This window comes from Solanum lycopersicum, chromosome 12 (assembly GCF_036512215.1).
Source record: "Solanum lycopersicum chromosome 12, SLM_r2.1".
Taxonomy (NCBI): Eukaryota; Viridiplantae; Streptophyta; class Magnoliopsida; order Solanales; family Solanaceae; genus Solanum; species Solanum lycopersicum.
In genome coordinates this window covers 21,835,648-21,850,195 of record NC_090811.1, presented here as the reverse complement: position 1 = coordinate 21,850,195, position 14,548 = coordinate 21,835,648, and the positions used below count along the sequence as shown (strand labels likewise).

The 14,548-nt window shown below is 33.3% G+C and overlaps 1 long non-coding RNA gene across 4 annotated transcripts; it reads left to right on the top strand.

Moving 5' to 3' along the window:
• Window positions 1-1,147: 1,147 nt before the first annotated feature.
• Window positions 1,148-14,161, top strand: LOC138340668 (uncharacterized). Of its 4 annotated transcripts, none has more exons than XR_011213411.1 (6): window positions 1,148-1,517; window positions 2,728-2,823; window positions 11,523-11,600; window positions 11,725-11,810; window positions 12,997-13,076; window positions 13,724-14,161. It is a non-coding gene; the product is annotated as an uncharacterized lncRNA (long non-coding RNA). The 4 variants fall into 4 exon arrangements; XR_011213410.1 differs by lacking the exon at window positions 13,724-14,161 and adding an exon at window positions 13,170-13,279; XR_011213409.1 differs by lacking the exon at window positions 11,523-11,600 and having other exon boundaries at window positions 1,153-1,517.
• Window positions 14,162-14,548: the final 387 nt, after the last annotated feature.

Below are 14,548 nucleotides of genomic sequence, written 5' to 3'. Positions count from 1 at the left end.
AAGTTCGATTGTTTGTCTATGACAAAAAAACGTAAAGAAAGAAAAAGGAACAACCAAAACAAAAGGCGGAGAAATTTTAAGTCTTTAAAATTGGGGGTTGAAGAAGAAAAGGACTGGTACATGGGTGTGAAGTGGGGTTATTTTATCAAAAGATTAATGTAATTAAATTAATTTTTTCATTTATTTAGTTAATGCATGCCAAGTGTCAAGAAAATAAGTACAAATTTATTTTCAAAAAATAAAGAATAATGCATTCACGCGCAGCTAATGAAATACACTTAGTTCGACACCTCAACATTTTGTGTTTTATAGATACATGTCTTGAACAATTTTAGGTGTGTTCAATAGATACAAGTCATGATTCAGGTATCTAAGTAAATTATGCGGATAATTTTAACGGGTCGTGAATAACTTAAACCTATGATGTATTACTAATACCTTCCATTTGGAGGTATTAGTAATACATAGGATATATAATACCATGAGATAAGTTTATATAAAAATAAAAATATCCCTCAAAATCATTTTAATTTTTTTTTCTTTTTCTTGAATTTTTGTTTTAATTTGTACTAGTAAATTTATTTAAATAAATTAACTTACAAATTATTTAGTGAGAGTTGGTTCTTACGAAATATATCTAATACAAATTGATACAAATTTAAAATGTGAGTTATTTAACACTGACTAATTAAAAGACAAATATATCACTAACTATTTGTATTTTGAACAATTTAAAAAATTACATACATATTAAAACTATTACTTGCAATTTTTATGTGTAAATGTAGATGATTTATTTAATTTTATCATTGTTTACCGTCTTTTTAATTTTAAAAATAGTTAGTTTATCTTTTTTTTAAATTGAAAATTGACAATTTGTGAGTGGTCAATTTTATCAGGATGAAAATTATATATTCTCAAATAATTCAAATAGAAAATTAGAAAAATGACAACAAAATTATTTTTCTCATAGTCACATAGGAGGCCATAAAAACCATTTTCCGAGGATTACTAACCTTAACCCAATTACATAACAATTTAAAGATGTAATTAAGTTATTTTTAAAAAAGTTTTAATTCAAACACAAATTAAATTTAAAATAATGAACCAAAACCTTGATAAAATAAACCCTTCGTTACTAATGTTTACCTTATTAATTCCTGCTTAACAAACAAGCCTAACAGTCTGGCATAGAGAAAAAACCTAATGTTCAATCCCAAATAGATTTCGGAACCCTACCGGATTAGCACGCATTAAATTTATTCCGATTTGATTCAATTTCTAGAGCGAGGAGCACTTTGGGTTTTCTGTAGGGCTAAATGGGGAAGAGGAAGAAGAGATCATCCGATAAAGTATGGTGCTACTACCGTGACAGGGAGTTCGACGATGAGAAGATTTTGGTTCACCATCAAAAGGCTGAACACTTCAAATGCTGTGTTTGCCATAAGAAGCATTCTACTGCTGGCGGCATAGCCATTCACGTTCTCCAGGTTCACAAAGAAACCGTCAGCCAGTAAGTAAGTTCTTTTTGCTGAGAATTCTCTAGATATATTCTTAAATTTGCCCTTTTTAGCCATGTGCGTTGATATATTTCTTGTACTTTAGCATTGAGAGTGGTTTTCGTATGTTTTGTTGGTGCTGTTGTGGACATGTTTCCATCTTCCACAGAAGGGAACAAAATGTTGAAGCCATGAAATTGGGGGACACGGAGCTCATTGGGTGTGCGTGTCATAGTGAGTGGATGTACTACTTTGAGCAGATACCTTGAAGGCTGTTTAAGAACATAGTTTAGTTGATGAGAATATTTTGGGACACAAAAGAATTAAAAGTAGCTCGAGAATTCGGTCATACTAGAGAATGATATGGTTATTTTCAAGTAGTCATAATGTTACTGATGCAGAAAATTAAAATTTGTTATGTAACCTCTAAGTAATTCATGCCTACTAACTTTAAAGCTAGAAAAAAATGTGTTATTTTAGGTTCTCTTGTTATGAATACCTTGATACATCTTTATAAAAAATGTTGTCCCTTGATCAATATTTTGTGCATTGGGTGTTCCCTCTCATTAAGAAAATTATTTCACAAAAAAAAGGATCATCTAAAATAGTTCAGGTTTTTGATTTATAATGTAGGGCAACATCTTCCCAAAACTATATAGATATAATATGCCTATGCTTGAAATATTTCATTTCTATAGAATTTGCCTAATGTACAGCTGCGGAAAGAGGTCATTTACTCCATCTTAGAAGTTAAAATGTTATGGTAGAAGAGCACACTTACCTGTTGATGCAACTAAAAGAATTGTGTATGTAATACTTATTTGGGTAGAATAGAAAACAATGGAAGCAAATGATCTGTATATAGATACCAAGTGAAATTACTGAGTATTGCAATAAAACAGGTCCTATGGAGCAGAATAGATGTTAGGGATCCATATACAGACCCTAACTATTTTGGGATGGAGACAATTGCAGTTGATGTTGTAGATGGGTACTTCTGATGTTTAAACTTTAAAGCAAATTTGACCTTGTTTTTCTGACCCACTTACCACACAACAAAATTCCTAAAGCTTCTTGCCAAAATTTCTTGCCTGCTCTAATTACCAAGGAATCATTTGTAGGATGGGATCCAATATGCTGATAATGTCTCATGGTACTTTCTTTTTGTTGCATTTTTATCTGTTTTTTGGCAATAAATGCATTAAGCTATCATATTTGGCTATTACAGGGTACCAAATGCCAAACCTTCGGTCTACTGATATTGAAGTATATGGAATGCAAGGAATCCCAAGTGATTTGTTAGAAGCTCACTATGGAGAGGAAGGTAAGAACAGTGCGTGATGTGCTTAAATTTTACCTCTTTGAATTCATGGATGAGCCATATGGTTGCTGAATTGTAGCAAGAAAATATGTAACCTTTGCTTTCACTTCTTTCTTGTTATACCATTGTACTAGTACTATTGAATTGCTATTCTTGTGGCAAAGAATGTTTCCTCGACATAGAGAGGAGCCTCATTATCCATCAAGTTTTGAACCATGTGTGACTGGTCCTTAGAGATTTCTTTGGCTATCATAGAAGAATATTTTCTTAACTTGGTTTTATAAACTTAAATCAGGGTTTTTGAAAATTTGAAATAATGCTACCGATGTTCCTGGTTTTGCTTCAATTTAGCAAAGCCTAGAGCTTGAATCATCGATCTCATTTTTGTCGGATGTCCTCATGGCTCCGAAGGGAAATCTGGTGCTTGTATATTAATAACTCCATGCTATTGGTTTTAAGTCTCTGATTCATTATGGGCTCTTGTGCATCTCCACCTCTGTAGAACCCTGTAGGATGCTTGTTTTAAAGATTTTCAACCTTGCATCTTGCTAATGGCAATTTCTCAATTCTAGGATTACCAACACTTTCTTCTGAAAGACTTCCTATGTTAGGACTTAGGAATAGTATTACTTGATAAAACAAGCAAAATAATGAATATATGAGATAAGGATTGAATCTCATTAAGGTCAAACAAGCAAAATAATGTAGATATTTTTTAATGTTTTAGATTACTTGTAAAAAGTTAGTGCTGCTGGGGGTTCAAGGTGTAAGTTTTGTAACACTTATGACGGGGAACTACATATTTGGATGTAGTATACCTATTGTGAATATATAGATTAATTATTACCATCCTTAAAAGAAGGATTCGAGCTCATTATTATCGTAATGATCAGAAAATCCCAGTTCCAACTTTGTTATAGTAATGGTTTGGCATAGTGTTCTGGCCTATAGGTAATGCAAAAAATTGTATCCGTAGGATAGTTGGGTTGTTGAGGAATAGGAGCAACAGTCTGGAGATTTCATGTTCGAATCCCTGTTACAACGCTTAGTATGAATCCATATTTTGCAACTCTTGTTGACTCAGGGTTACCGACTCACCGGTATGGTAACACCTACACTTATGGATGTTACTGAACTACTTGGTGGATTAGGCAAGTAGCATGCAACTTGGAAAAGATACTGCCATCATTAAAATAAGAGGATGTTAGGGAAAATTTTAGCCTTTGCATTTAGTTGTTGTCAACCTTCTCGTCTATATTTTGTTGTTTTTTGGGCATGCGTTGAATTTATTAGCAGCTTTAGACTTCTAATCACTAGCTCTAATTGGTGTATAAATTCTTACATGGACCCCGTCTTTTTGGTGTATATATAATCCCGCGTTGCCTATGCCTCCTGTTGGTTGGTCAGTTCCCCGTCACCATCTTTCTTGGTATTCACAATATCCTGTTGTCTTGGTTCCACCTCTTGCACTGATGGTCCAACCACAACCATTTTTTCTTGTGCAAAATATGAGGCCTCCAATGCCAGCCGCTGCTCCACCAACACTTGTTTCTCCTCCCGGGCTCTCCCGGCCCCACCAGTTCCTGTATCTCATCCCTTGTTTCCTGTTGTTCCTAATAACAATCTTGCCCAAAGTTCGCCATTCTCAGCACTAATGTTGTCAGGGAGTGTGCCATTTCAGTTCTGCAGTTGAAACAAACAGCTTATTTGACCCAAACATGGGCATCAATGCTCCTGAGGCCATTGGTTATCAGACTTCAGGCATTCAAGTCTAGAATTGTAATGTCTTTATCTATTTTGTTGAAGGTCTGACACTTAGAACATGGTTCCTGTTGGGAAGTTACTTAACACCATTTACTGTTGTGCCTTAAGATAGGATAATCAGCTCTGTTCTGATCCTTTAGTACGAAGTAGTATTCATTTATTGTTTTTGAAAGTGCTTTGAGGGGAAATGGCTGCAGCCTGCAACCTGCAGATACCTTGAGTTAAAAACATATATATTAGGAATTTGTTTTTTTGGTGGACAATATGGAAGGAGAGAAATTCTTGGTGTTTTAAGAGCATAGAGAGCAGTATGCACCAGATTAAAGCTTAATTGCATCTTGCCACTGAGTTTTTGGTGTAATCAGTTACTTTTAAATGATCCTGTCTCTATCATTGATGTTTTAGACTCATTATAGACACAAGATCATAGAATCATAGATGTAGGTAGTACTTCGTAAATATGGCGCTGCTACAACTCTTGTAAGATTCGGATTCTAACATATATAGAAAAAGTTACTAGTTTCGAAAAAAGAATTTGTATTTTTGCTGTTATAGTAGTACTCTTGATAGGAGGAAGAAGTATGTCTTTTTTTCTTATCAGGGGAAAAGATTTAATATGTTTGGAGTGCAAGGTGCAATTTATGCCCTGTAATCTATTTTGAACCATTTTGGTACTTCTTGCAAATATTTTACGTACGAAAAAAATAGAAATGCAAAGTGTGTTTTAGTTGGCCTTGATTCTTTCCGAACTATAGAGGTAGTTTTGACATCTTTCAGAGGGAAAATTTATTAGTTGCTTAGATGAGGTGATGGTACAAACTTCATTTGATGTACATGCTAGTATATTTTGGTGAGATATCAGGGAAAAAATGGGCAGCCCATGGTATCAAATTATTTTGTTGGTTTAACCCTGTACAATATTTAGAGGTGATAGTGAGGATAATCTAGGTGTCATCAAACTTCCCTATGAAGCCATGGGCTGTAAAATGAGATAAGAGGGTTCTTAGTTTCATTCTTATTCATAATGATGAAATTTGACGTTGAAGGTGTTGGCTGTGGTCTACAGGCTTCGTAATTTTCCCGAAGCACAGGAAATGGGCACCCTATTTTTTTCCTCGTATAGCATTTTCTGTTAAATGCTATACTATGCAACTAAAGCTATGTGTCCTTACTGTTTTTTTTCTAATTCTTCATTTGATTTCTTGCAGCCATTTCTTGTGAGCTTAATTATTTTGGGTTAGGATCCCTTTTATTTGTAGTGATCTTCAATTTAATTGAAAATTTCATGTGGGTCTTCAAGGATGAGTTATGAATGATATAGTAATGAGACAATTGATACTATTTTTTTTTTGTACAAGTAACATTTGTATCATAAAACTCAGCACTTAGGTAGTGCTAAACCCCTTTACAACAAGTCAAAGTATAGCAATATATCAAAGGACCCCCAATCCTAGCATGATTCTAACACATCTAGGATATTTTCTGCATCTATAGGGGAGTTCCTTGTACACCAAAAACACAAGCAAAATACAATTTGTTTTGATTTTCTCTATTGTTCTACTCTTGTCTTCGAAACACCTAACATTTCTCTCCTTCTAGATGGTCCACCATATACAAGATGGTGTGGTTCTCCAGTAGCTCCTGTTTTTTGCTCCCTTCCCATCTTCTTCCCACCTAGATAGAGTGTCAACAATCTCGCTAGGCATTGTCCATTGTATGCCTCTGAGATTAATGAAAATCTTCCATAGTTGGTTAGTGAGTCTACAATGCAAAAACAAAGTAACCATTGTCTCAGCTGCCTCACCACATAAACAATGTGAGTAATATAATGTTCCTTTTTATGAGTATGTTATAACTCCTATAACTAGGCAGTTTTAGAATTTTATTTAGTACTGTTGTGGAAATGCCTTTATTAGTACTGCTGTGGGGCAACACCAGATATGGGCATCTGATGGAGACATTGATTCGGATTACTTTTTACGCTTGTGATCTTCAAAATAGTCGTATATACTTTTTTTTTTGCTTTGTATAACAATATAATAATTATTGAATTTGCATTTGTTTAATAGTTGAGAGTCCAGTAAGTATTGCGTTTTTATTAATTTTCGTTCATCTCTTTGCTGCTTTTCATTTGTTGAATGTTAATTATTACTTTAATTCATTTTCATGTCAAGTTTTCTTGTATATATTCTGTCTGTTTTTGCTTAGTTTACTTATTTTTCGTCAATGGATTTTAGTGGAATTCATCATTTCACTTCTTAATTGAAGTCAAATTTCTAGTTTTCTAGTGCTCGAATGCAATGGCCACACAATGCTAAGCTTGATGTGTGAAGTATCTTCCACAGAATCTTAAGCACCTCGAAAATGTTTGAATTGAATATCAGTGAGTACATTGGATGGAAAGGCAATCTAATATTTTTGTCAAATGAATTAACCTTAAAATATGTGTTTTCATATAAATTACTTGATCGTGGTTAAATATTATGTATCTTATTATACTCTAGATTATTATTAAAAATAATCCACATGTGTTTTCCATCCACTGCACATCAAATTTGGAAATACAAAACGTTCAACTATGCTAGCGGAATGACATAGTCCTCTAGCTAGAAAATGAATTAATTCTGTAAATAGGACCCGAAGCTTCTGATTAAGAATGAAGGGATACTTATCATTACCATAGCTTTGTTGATGACATGATGTAGTTTCAAATGGCAAAAACTTGTGAAAGTATTAATAGTGAGCTAGATCAAGGGTGTGTTTGGTATAATGTAGTGTTCAGGGAAGCATGAAGCGGAAAAAAACGATAAAGGCCCACTTCACGCTTTAAGCGATGAAGTGCTCGCTTTAAGCGATGAAGCTGTCACATACTCATTCTAGTCTGTGAAGCGTAGAAGGCTCGCATCGCTTTGCTTCATCGCTTTAAGCGATGAAAGCGCTCGCTTTCCTCAACACTAGTATGTATAATGTTTTTCAATTTTCTCATGTTTGATTGGGTCAAATGTTTTGGAAAATATTTTCTATATAAACTCATTTATCTCAACTTAAGGAAAATGACTGCCCTTCAAAATATAAGGAACACAGGTTCAAAAACTGTTTTCCAACCTCCCCTACCTACCCCACCCTACCAGCCCCCAACCCACCCAACCTCTACCTGCCCCCACCGACCGACCAACCCACTCCTACCAGCCATCCACCCACATTACCAGCCCCCAACCCCAACCCCTACCAGCCCCTCTACCCCTAAAAAGAACTTAAGTTTATTTTTAAAAAAATAATTTCAACTTCAATTCATTTTTTCACCCCTACCCTCGAACCCCCTATCCCAAAAGAATAATTGAAGTTTGTTTTTACAAATATTTTCAACTTCAAAAATTCATTTTTTCACCCCTACCCTCGACCCACCCAGCCCACTCCTTTAAGTTTGTTTTTAAAAAAATATTTTTAATTTCAAAAATTATTTTCTACTCAAGTAAAAAATAAAAGATATTTCTCAAAAATATTTTTCATTCAAAAATCAAACATTAAAATATTTTCTATTCACCAACCAAACATGGGAAAATGAATAAATCTACTTATTTTCGAGGAAAACATTTTTTAGGAAAACATTTTCCGTGGAAAATATTTTCCTTCATACCAAAACACACCCTAATAAAAAACACAAGATCATTGTATAAGGTAAACAAGAAAAGTTTGAGATCAGAATTTGACTATTATTATGCCGTCAATTATTTGGTCCCATTCTCGTCATTTATTAGCTTACCATAAGAAGTTTCAAGTCCTGATAATGAATCAGATTCTATCAAATCAAGTGACAATGGTGTTATGGAGGTCAATGAACTAAAGCGAGAAAAGAAGCTCTCGGATCTCTATTTTTGTTTAGTGAAATGTCTACTAGGCTGTGTCTGGATGCTAATGTTTACAGTTTTCAACTTTTAAATAAATGGATTGTTGACCTAAATCGATATGCTTGTGATAGCTTAAAAGTAAACCACCTAGAATGAGGTAAGAAATGAATCAACTGAAGATTTGTTATTGCTTTTGAAAGAGTGATAGCAGCTTTGTGCATCCTGCTCCTTGTTGAAAAGCAATATCCCAGTACACGCTTTGCTAGAAGTAGGAGATGAGGATGTGGAAGATGAAGATGATGGTTTATATGATGATGAGAATCTGGATGTAACGAATAACAAATTTTTGAGGTGGAAGAGATTTTTAATGTTTGTTATGGAGGACTAGTGAAAATAAAGAAGTCAATGATTTACTTAAGGTACGTTGGAAGGATTATGACCCCGATGAAATCAGTTAAGACGATGAAAAACTTTAGATTAATTGCCTCCAAAAAATAAAAGATTTTGTAACCAAGAGTTTCAAAGCAACTATTTTGCGATTAACTTGGAAGTAGACGTCATATGTGAGGAATCTCCTTGCCAGGGCATAAGTGAATTTAATCGTTTTAGAAACATAGCAAATTCATTATAAGATTCAAAAAATAAATAACTTGAAGTATTGATGAGCTAACTTTTGGAGATGTGTCATATCTTTACGTAGAATCATAGCCAAACCCATTCTAGTTTGTTGTTCACCAATGTTGGGGCCCATGAGGAAGCGATGTATTTCAAACAAAATTAACATCGTTTGTGGCATTAAAAGATTCGACTAAAATCGTTGATAAAGCATCGATTTTGTCAACAATTATTTTTTTCTTTTGAATAAATTTGAAATCGCTGCATGGGTAATGTTTTCATAAAACTGAAATTGCTGCATGCGTAACGATTCGGTTCAACATAATCTGATCCTTCTAAATGGGGGCTCAACATTGGTGAAATACAAATTGGGATGAGTCTGGCTCTAATCCTATGTAAGATATGACACATGAGTCTAACTCAACTTCAAAAGCTAACTCATGAATACTTCAAGTTATTTATTTTTTGATTCTTTGCAATGGATTTGCTAAGTTCTTAAAACGAATAAATTCATTATGCCCTGCCTTGGCAAGGAGGGTCTTCGCATATGTTGTTTGCTTCCAAAGCTAAACAGTTGTTTTGAAGCCCTTGGTTACAAAAAATTTTATTTTACGGAGGTAATAATCTAAGTCTTTTATCGTCCTAAGTGACTTCAATTCGGGCCATAACCATTCCAACATACCTTAAAGTAAATGATTGACTTCTTTATTTCCACTAGGCCTCCATAGAGAACTTTTAAAATATCTTCTACCTGAAAAATTTGTCATTCATTACCGCCAAATCTCCATCATCATATGTACCAGCATCTCATCTTCCACATCCTTATCTCCTACTTTTAGCAAAGGGTGTGTTGGGTATTGCTTTTCAATAAAGAGCAGGATGCACAAAACTGCTCGCACTCCTTCAAATGCAATAACAAATTTTCAGCTGATTCACTCCTTACCTCAGTTTCGTGTGATTCACTTTTAAGCTGTCTCAAGCATATCGATTTAGGTCAACAATCCATTTAGTTAAAAGTTGAACACCGTAAACATCAGCATCCAGACACAACCCAGTAGACATTTCACTAAACCAGAATAGAGATCCAAGAGCTTCTTTTCTCCCTTCAGTTCATTGACATCCATAACATCATTGTCACTTGATATGATAGAATTTGATTCATTATCAGGACTTGAAACATCTTATGGTAAGCTAATAAATGACAAGAATGAGACTAAATACTTGATGTCATAGTAATAGTGATATTTGATCTGAAACTTTTCTTGAACTGCTTACATTTGAGGGTATTGAAATAATCTTGTTTTTCTTTACAAGGCAATAAGGGTTGTCAGCCTTAATTTCTGATAAGAGTGCACACTTGTTGTCGATAAATTGGTCATGATCTTTAATCACAATATCCTTGGCTCTTGACTCTATAAAATCATTGAGCAGTAAAATACTTCATATCATCGACACCATGGAAAAACTCAAAAATATTGCATATATAATCATCTGCAGCCTTTACATGAGCATCATTCCCAAGTTAAAAACTGCTTTAAAATTATTTTTAATATATGTGAAACGATCAACTAAATTTTTGTTGAACAATTATAATACTTGATCTTATTAATTTTCAAGTGTATCACAATTGCTTTCTTTATGATTAAAAAAAAAAGAACATCACTTCTATCATCTTTTCAAATCCCCGCCACCACATATTAAAAACAGCCACAGAGAGGGGCATGTGAGTAAGTTTTTTGTGGTTTGAATGGTTTGAGACCACGGATCAACTTCAGGATCAATGGAGGACTATAAAGACACATAGGTTCCCTTGGTTAACAAATTCAATAAAGGCTCAAATAATTGTGCTTCCGCTGCATTACTAAATTGATAACCGCAAAGTAAAGAAAGAGTTGAGGATTTCATTTCCCAAAGGTGAAGAGCAATAGAAAGTATAAGAATAGTTTCCCTGACTTGGTGGGTTAGAACACTATCCAAAATTAGAAACCTTGAGGTCAATCGAAGCATCCAATATTAAATTTTCAGGCTGCACGAGAAAAAGAGAGTTTAATTTCTATGGACTAACATTGTGTAACTCTTTTACATCATCATTGTCACGTATATAAGTTAAAATCCGCCAAAAAGAGGTAGGATATTAGTTAGTTTGTAGGTGTAGCTTCCTAGAATGATTTACTAAATTCAGTGAGTTGTTTCAAGGGATCAAAACAGTGAGTTATTATTGGAATTCCTTCACCACTCTTAGGTTCCGTTACTTCAGTTTGTTTTGTAACTCTTTTTCTGTTATGGTTACTCAAAGAAAATTTAGGACTAATATGTTAACCTTCCCTTTTGTTTCCATTGTTCCGGAAGCCTCAAGTTTGTTGAACTGAATTTTCATAGATTGCCAGATTCTAGACTACAATATGTGTTCTTGAATTGTAATTGATTATAAATTCTTTAAAATTACCTCACGGTTTTTGTCGATTGTTTGTACAGAGGGAGTTTCCCACAGGAGAACCCTTCTGGATTAGCCTCAATGCCTTTGTATAAGTCCTTCAAATGACTCTGTTATTGGTATTAGTATTGATATTTATTGATTTCGAGTCAATCATACGTGCGCCGTTCGTTTTTAGTTTATCTTTCATCCCCTCTTTGACCCTTCATTTTAGATTATTCATCCGTTTACTTTGATTTGCAGAAACGAACATCCCTTGCATTCACAACAACCTTCATCTGCGAGCAAAGTAATGTTCATCATCTGCTGAAGCTTCAATTCTGGACAAGGTAACAACTGGTGATTTTTCTGAAACATTCTTATTCTCATTCTTCCGCTGACATCTTTTCTTCTCTTAGTTTGTGAGTTTTCAAATGGTGCTTAGTTATAAGTTGTAGGTTGTTACGTTATATTGATGATTAATTGACTATTACCTTTCATTTTTCTACTTCCTCTAATGACTGTTCGGGCCAAGTAAACCATCAAGAGTACTGATTTGTCTCTGGTGTAAGCAATCTTGAATTTACCCAACTTCGATTGAAAATTTTAATGTGAGAGTTCGCAATTTTTGTTCTTAGTTTTTTTTTTCATCTTTATAATGTAATCGTTACTATATTTATGGTTGTCTTGTAATTATGATATACTTTTACAAATTGGGGTATTGTGGTTCTTGGTTTTGCTTCTATATTGTTTTTACATGAATAAATATTTAAAAAAAGTTTTAGCCCTAAACTTTGTCATATAGGCACTAAAAACCTATTTCATAAGTTCGCTCACAATAATTATAGTAATGAGTTCGTTTAACATTTATCATTCTCAAATAAAGTTGAAGATGGATACATGAAATAGTTGATTCTACTACTAACCTTTTTTTATAATGCTTGTAGCAATTTCATGTTTAATGATACTTGACTTTCAGGATGAGTTGTTCACCTTTCAATTATTGGTCCATGATCATTAGCAATTGTTCCTCTTTACCTCTTCTTTATCAATTTATGTGTTCCTCCGTTCTGATTCTTTTATAGATATGGGTTACGTTGTCTACCTTTTCGATTGAGTTTATTGACGCTTTATCTTTTAAATCTTTTTCCTACTCATTTTTAATTTCCCATGTTAATGTGGGGTTGCCTGCTGATCTAATGAATCATATATGAGGTTGTGAAGTTATAGACATTTTTCGAGTACATGTTGAAGAACATGGTTCCAAACTTTTTTTGCTTGGCCTTTTTTCAATTTGTGTCATTCAAAATTCTGATTTATGTTAGTAGCGGTCTTCATGTAATATGTTCTGTTTGGATAGAGTCGGGGCCGCTGTCTAATATATATTCTTAGACCTTAAATTATTATATATTGTGTGTATTATGTTTAATTATAATTGTGTACTTCCTTTCCTATTGTTATTTATTCCCTCTCATTTGTTTGTTTATAGATATGTACTTTCTTTTCTCCTATTTATTCCTGTAATTGTTTTTCCAGAAGATTAAGCTTCCACCTTTGGTCGTAGCACTATGTTTTGAAAAGCTAGGTTGAAGAAAGATGCCCAACACTTCAAAAAGGTACATGACACATCGAGTGCCACACTATTGCTGTTACAGTGTTGCTACTATACCCTACTTCCATTGCTAAGACGTTTTCTCCTATTCCAACAGGAAATTTAACATGTATTTTGTCATCACACATACAAAGTTGTAACAGTAACTAAGAATACCAAGATGACAGCCACTAATAGTGCTGGCAATTTAAGTTCATTTTTTACTGACCCGTCCAAATAGCCCATCAAATATGTGTTCAAAAAGTGAATGAAAAATTACCTATGTAGACATCTTTTTCCATAATTTCCATTAATTCTTGCCATTTTAAAAAAATTTCAAAATCCCTTATTTCCTCCTAAAACTAATCAGGCGGATACATAACTCATAACTCCAAAAATCAAAATTTATCACTTCCTCATTTCATTCCATAAATCACTCTCCATTTTCTTGTCAGTTAATTTCTCAATTACTTTTGAAATTCAAAATCAAGTCTTTATCTAGTCAAAACTAATTCAACATGAAATAGGTAACTTGTTTATCTGTTCAAATTTGTTTGTCCTTCATTTTTTATTTTTTTTCTTTCTTCTTCGAAACATTGAAAATGCACCATCTTTTAGTCTTGCTTTTACACAATTAAACTCAAATAACACTCGTGTTTTTTTAATTCGAAGATATTGTTTGGGTTGTAAACAAATCAAAAAACTGCACGACTCATCAATAGCGAAAGTAAACATTGAGAAGTTGGAGATAGAGCATATAATATCAAATTTGCCATGAGACGAAAAACACTTTTATTATGTGTGAACAACAAAGGGGGGCGATAGGAGATGGACATATCAAAAGGTTCATTCATAGTCGAAGATTGATAACTTTTCTATTCAAGAAATTCTCAAAAATGGTGAGGTGTGAGTTTGTCGAAACTACAGAAAGTTCATCAATACTAAATAAAACTTGTATATCATATGGTGTTTTTTTAGAAAAAAAAACTATCAATTTTTATACTTGTTTTGTTGGTAAATCATGAATGACCCACAAACGACAAATTCATGTTTCATATTGTGATGTATCAGTATTTAAGTGCAATCTATTAGTATGTTGATTTTGTTCTATTGATTGTTGAATGTGTTTCAGTTAGCTAATCAAATAATGATCCATTAATGAAAATATAATGTGTCATATTATAATGTATCAATATTTAAGTATAATTAGTTGATACACTAAATCCTAATTTTGTTTATTATTTTGTGGAGTTGTAATTTTCTGAAATTGTTGATATAAAATAATGTTTAATAGTGTATCATTCAAAACATGTATTTTTCAGTATGTATCAGATACAAAAATTTATGAATAATGTATCTGATACAAACATAAGATAAATGATAAGTTACTAATTTAACTGTACTTCTTTGTTTATATCATGTTTAATGGGATGAACAATTTTTGAGTCATGATCAACTGGAGGACATCTTTGTATCATGTGTGGAGTTGTTGTAGTT